Raw genomic sequence first — 6,230 nt, forward strand, 5'->3', positions numbered from 1 at the left:
AAAAAAAGAAAAAAAAAAAGGGGAGGGGGGGAAAAAAAAAGAAAACACAAACCCAACAATCTGGACTCTCTTAGAGAAGACTTTGCAAGTCTAAGCTATTACAAAGGAGTGTTTATTATTGCAAGCCTTCTTCCCCTTCCCTTGTTTGCTGAGGTAGTTGTTTCTGTTGTGACATCAAGAAGTGGTGCTTCCAGACTGCATTTGCCTTCAGTTGTAGGTGCAGAGCAAAAATGCACAAATGTATTTGTAAGGCCTCTAGGTCATTTCCTGTGAAGGGGAAAAAACAAACAAACAACAAAACACAGAAGTTAAAATGTTGTGGAGCACTGAGAAGGTTTGAGATTGCAGCTCCTACAGGCTCCTGGTTTGCTTCTCTAGGCACACCATGGGAGCAAGAGGCAGCGTACCCCAAGGCAGAGCTGCAGAAGAGAGGGGCAGTTACAAGTTAGCATCAATGTTACTAAACTCAGCACTGCTGAACACTGTCCTGTTAATTCCCCCACCCAGACTGCAAACTTTAAGACGACAGCTAACATCCAGTGCCACCCTCACCCAGGTAAGAACAGTGGAGGGCTATTCATGCAGGGCTCAGGAGGAGTCAATCACAGTTCCTAACCTCATCCTTTTCAAAGAGTTTATGATTGAAGTCAAGGAAACCTTTTAGCATGCACCATGATTTATTGCAGAAATCAGACTCCTATTCACAGTAAGAATTTACTAAATCATCAGATACAGGTCCTTAATTTTCCCCAGCCCCATAGCAGACAAATCTGTCTGTATCCTGACTGAGATTAGCTGAAAGACGCCACACACAGCTCCCATATCAGGATGATGGACAACATCTAACCTATTATGAGGCAGAGTTGTCAAACACATTGGGCTAAATACCCAGACATGAAATTAGGGAGCAACTACAGCATCCTGTCCCACTAGCACACTCTGGTGCATCTGGAGAGCCTACAGCACTTTCTTGAAGGCATCTGAAGGAAAATGAACAGAGCCTGAGCAGTGAGGGAGGGTCAGTTTGCAGCAGGAGATGTCCCAGGCCAGGCTGGAGGAACTGGAGCTTCTGGAAAAGGACATGAAGCTTTTTGAGCCCTCACCCTTAGCCAAACACAGCTCTTCAGTGGACAGGGCTTGGCATCTCACACTCATGTTTACAGGCTGGAGTTACATATCCATATATACAGTGGTCAGTTTTCCTAGGGGTTCATTCACCCCTCTTCAACTCCACATTTTATAGAAACACACACACATAGGTTTATACACACCTGTGTGTGACAAGAGATCTTTTGTATGCACTATGACTTTATGGCTTGTTAATTAATCCCACCCCAGTCACACTCCTCTCTTCTGTGCTGGAGCCAGAACTGCATCGACCCAATTACCTCTGATCCCACCAGCTAGTTTAGGGTGGGAAACCCCACACTAGTGTCCTGGTGCTCTGCAGCATTCCTCACTTGGAGAGAGAAACACTCTACTTGCTGAGACTGCAAAAGACACTGATGAACGATGTGAGGACACCATCAGAAGGAAAGCATCATGTAGAGAAATACAGTTTGTTCAAGCAGTTTATTTAGCCCTAGCCCTTACTCACACTTCAGGCCACTCTCCTTCTCCTACACATACCCCTAACTTAATTTCATCAAATAAGGACATTCTCTTCCTTAGTGCAGCAGCAGTGATGTCCAAGGCCAATATCAAACAGTAATTGGTAACAGGATTTTTCCCTGAGCACTTGAAAGGATAATACAGATGTAACAGGAAGGAGCCCTTTAATTTTACAATACAATGATCCTTTAGCTAGGAAATTTGACATATGAAAACTGTATTAATATTGCCAAGATGACTGGGGAATAAAAATTCTTATCTTCAAAAATGCCTTATTTGCACCTCTCTGAAGGAAGGAGCTCTCAGTTTGTTCCCACCATGTGTTTTAACACATACCTATGATACAAAACCCACACACAAAGCAGCAGGCAAGACTCAGCAGGACAAAACAAGGTCTAGAGCTGAATAGTCTCACTTCCACCAACTTACAGGCATACACATTTGTCAGGGAGCCAGAGGCTGCAGAGGGGGTTCAGATATGAAGCAAATCTTTTGTATTCCCATTTCTAAACCATAACAAACAGCTAAACCGCAGCAGCAATCCCCTACACACACATTTCAGCAGCCCTTAACAAAGTACTCTAAGCTGCTGGCTTCCTTTCCTAACTCCTTTATGCTTCTCTCAATATTCAGACTGAACATCCAAATGCAATATACCCATTCCAATCAGAATTTTCTAGGTGGTTTTAACATCACATGCACAGCTGAAAACGTTTGTCTCCTTGCTTTACAAGCCCCAGTGCCTTCCAGTGGAAAGCACAATCACACTGGTTTTCTTGATTGCATGTAAATGCAGATGGAACAAAAGAGGCTGCTAATTTATGTGCATTGTGTAAGCAAATTGGTGACTGTTTTCCCCAAGTAAACAGGAATTTCACATTGCAGAGGAACTTCAGAAACCATCATGAAATATCTACATGTTAATCAGCACCAAGAGTAGAAAAAGCCAAGAAGCAGGGGGTTCCAAGCTATACAGAGTTGAATTAGCCAAGCACATCAGAGGTGCCCTGCACTTCGGTGGTTCTGATGACACACTGAGCCTGTGGGCATCAAACTGAGTGAACTCATCATCTGAAACAGCCTGCTTTTAGTCAATACATAAAACTCCTGCATCCTAGAAGAACATAAATACAATGAACAGGGAACAAATGAGTGCTTTTCTACAGCTATAAACAAACACGAGAAGCCCTGTTTTCCCTCCAGACAATTTCATAGTGGAACTTGCAGGTACTTACTCAGTTCCTCAGTTTCAACACTCCCTTGTAGTAAAGTCAACAGAAAAGCTTAAAGAAGAGAGATGGCATCTCCAGCATCGAAAGAGACATTCCTTGAGAGAGGAAAGCTGCAGTTCCCGACCCTAGGCGTGTGGGGACTGCTGTGTGTCTTACACTTCCTATAATGAGACCTCCACCACGCTACGTGCAAAGCAAACATTCTTCCAGTCGCATCTCCTCCTGAAGTGGAGCAGGGAACGTTCCCACGCTCTCCCCTCCCTTCCCCAACACCACGACTCCCCTGCTGCTCTCACTGCGTGGGCTCCATACTCTGTGAATTTTATGCTCATCTAACTCCTGCCATATCAGGAAAAAAACCCAACAGTGTTTCACTCTAGTGATGACAGAATGAATACTGGAAGTATCACTATAGCAAGAGAGAGAGGTGTGTGTGTGTATATATACAATATCTAAGTATATAAGAAGACAGAAGTATACTGGAAGTATCACTCAAGTAATACTGGCCAGAATCAGCCCAAAATATAAACCTTCAGCTTGTGCTTCCCTCTGCAGAAACAGGAATAGTCACAGAAATCAACTGCAGAAAAGTATCAAATGCCACAAATGAAGATGTTTTCTCCCTTCCTTTATCTAGTCAAAACCCAAACTGTTGTTCATGAGGTATTAAACAACACAGAGCTAACACACAGCACAAAGCCAAGCTCCATGCTGAACGCTGTCCTGTTGAACGCTGTAAAATGCTGCTGACAAAGCTCACCATACAGTTTATGCTCTCACTTGAAGGAGTTAATGTTATAGGTAAGGAACTAGTACTAGTTTGAGCTGTTTGAACTTCCACAGAGATTCAGACATCTGCATGACTTGCTCTAAAAATGGCCACATTTGCATAGAGGAAACAGAACTTGCATGAAAATGAGTGCATGTGCAAATTGAGGTCACTCTTTTTTCCATATGCAACACTGAACATTTTTTGCTTAGATATCTCCCAGAAGATCCCAACTATTTTCTCCACTGATAGCAAGAGACACAAACTAACACAGAAGGCTTTCAGACAAATGGAATCTGGCACCTCTCTGTTTCTGTTTTGGACCACCACCAAGGGGGATAAATCCCCCATCCAGCCCTTTTGGGATCACCCTGCTAGAAGAGGAGGCAACTTCTTCCTGTGAAACAAAGGAAACTGAGTAGAGGAAGTAGTGAGTAAAAAGCACAAGTCCATCACCAGTTGGCTGCGTTACACAATTACCCAGACTGTCACGTTCCCTTCATCTACCATCTATGGCAGTGTGCACTGCTGACAACTTGGATTTACAAAAATGACTTTTCAGGCTTGAAAAAGGGTTCTGGTCTCAATTTTAAAAGCTGCTTACAAAGGTGTTCTGTCTGAACTCTGCTGTCCTTTCAGAGCCTGTATAGGATAACACACATCAGGAAGGGGACCCAAAACACTTGAGCCACATTTTTTGAAAGCAACACTTCCAGACGTTCTACAGGGGTTTGAATTTCCTCAGATAGATTCCTAACCTCAGGATGAACTCAACAAGCACCATTCCTGTGAAACAATCTAACACAAAAGCAACTCTATCTGATGGATGTTCCCCCAAAAGAACACAGCCCAGAAGAGCCAGATTGCTATCCAGGGAAAAACCTGAGCAAACAAAACCTACTGCAAAGAGACCTCCAGCACAGCTGTCAGGATGCAGGCACGCAACAAAGTCCAGCTGCCCACCAGTGCCAGCAGGAGAGGACACAGGTCCTGCTGGCTCAGCCTGCTGGCAGGCAGCACACCTCACCAAATTCCCACTGCTTCTGGTCAGGTGCCCATACTTTGGCTACAAAGCCAGAAAGGAAAGCCAGCCTTTGTTCAGCACTGAGAAGCCAGCAGGGTTGGCTGCAGCCCCTAGAAAATGTGGGAACCTCCTGTGTGGGGTTTTTTGGGGTGTTACTCAGTCACCCAAGCTGTAAAAACCTCCCAGTAGAGGTGGACATGGGGAGAAAAGGGAAGAGAGAGACAGAAATAACCTATTATACCAATATCATTTTAGCTCTTGTTAGCTCATGAATTGCTTATTGGGATTCCTTTTTGGCTGCTTGCCCAGAACAGTTGGAGGAAGAAATCAAAACAAAACAAAACAAGTAGGCAAGCCAATCTGTAGTGAAGCCATGGAGCTCCTGCTGGAAACTTCCTCCTTCCAGGGTCTCCCTTTCCTAACCCCAGGCACCCTGGCCCGCTCCAGGGCTAGACAAGTGTCAATAGCCACAGGGTTAAAAGCCCTCCACTACCTGGGCGCCACAGCTCATTGGCCATGCTCTGCAGGGGCTGTGCAGATAGCAGGAGTTTAACTGGAACCAGTGACTTGAGCATCCCATTGCAATGCATACAAACCTGAACAACCCAAGGTAGTGATGCACAAACTGACCTCCTTTCCCACAAAGCAGTTACAAACAGAAGCAAGCAGGTTTGATAAACCTAAGTGGAAGTTTCCAACAACCTGGGTTTATTAACTCAAAAGACCGATTTTACTGATGAGATATTTACCTAATAGATGGACTCTGAATTAATTATGTCTTTGTCTAGAGTTCTTTTCCCTCCCAAATGACCCTTCTTAAACCAAAGCCATTAACTAACACACACTGATTTGTGTCTTTTGCACTTGCACTGACAAATCTTCTAGAGGCACAACTATGCTAGGCGACCCTAAATGACAAGCTCAAAAACACCCCCACACTGTGCCCAAAAAAAAACCCCTAAATCCCCAAAGCCTCTATTGTGAAAACCTCTAGGAAACAGAGGGAACTGGAAAGGGCTGAAGAACACCAAATTTCTAAAGCTAGGCAAGGACTGATGGTCATGGCTGCTCTGCACTACACCACTTGTCTTCCAATCCTTAACCCTCCAGAAAGAAATCCCTAGTCCTGAACCATACAAAAATGCTCCCCACAGATACCTAGCTCCCCTGTCTATCTGAGGCATCAGATTCAGAAAAATCCAGCTCAGTATACAAAGAGCTCTAAGGCAGACTCTCCAGTGCTTCAGAAGACTTACATTTTGTTGGAAGTAAAAACATCTAACACACCAAATAGCACCAAGTCAAGTCTCAGCTTATAGCTGAGGTATGACAGCAGAAGGAAAAGCTGGTGAAAGGAATGTGTTAAACCAGACCTCCTTTCAGACTTGAGTTCCTCCCTGAATGTCAAAAATAGATGCCTGTGTCAGATCAGGATCACTGTTTCAATCCTCCCTTGGCAATAGGTACTTATGTTATCTATTTTCAAAGCAGGACCAGTTCTCTTTTGAAAGAGAACTGTGGGTGCAAAAAAGGAAAGGCAAATAATGTCCATTCTTTTGATGCTGCAGCCTGACAAAGCATTTGCACACAGCAT

This window comes from Dryobates pubescens, chromosome 19 (genome assembly GCF_014839835.1).
Source record: "Dryobates pubescens isolate bDryPub1 chromosome 19, bDryPub1.pri, whole genome shotgun sequence".
Classification (NCBI taxonomy): Eukaryota; Metazoa; Chordata; class Aves; order Piciformes; family Picidae; genus Dryobates; species Dryobates pubescens.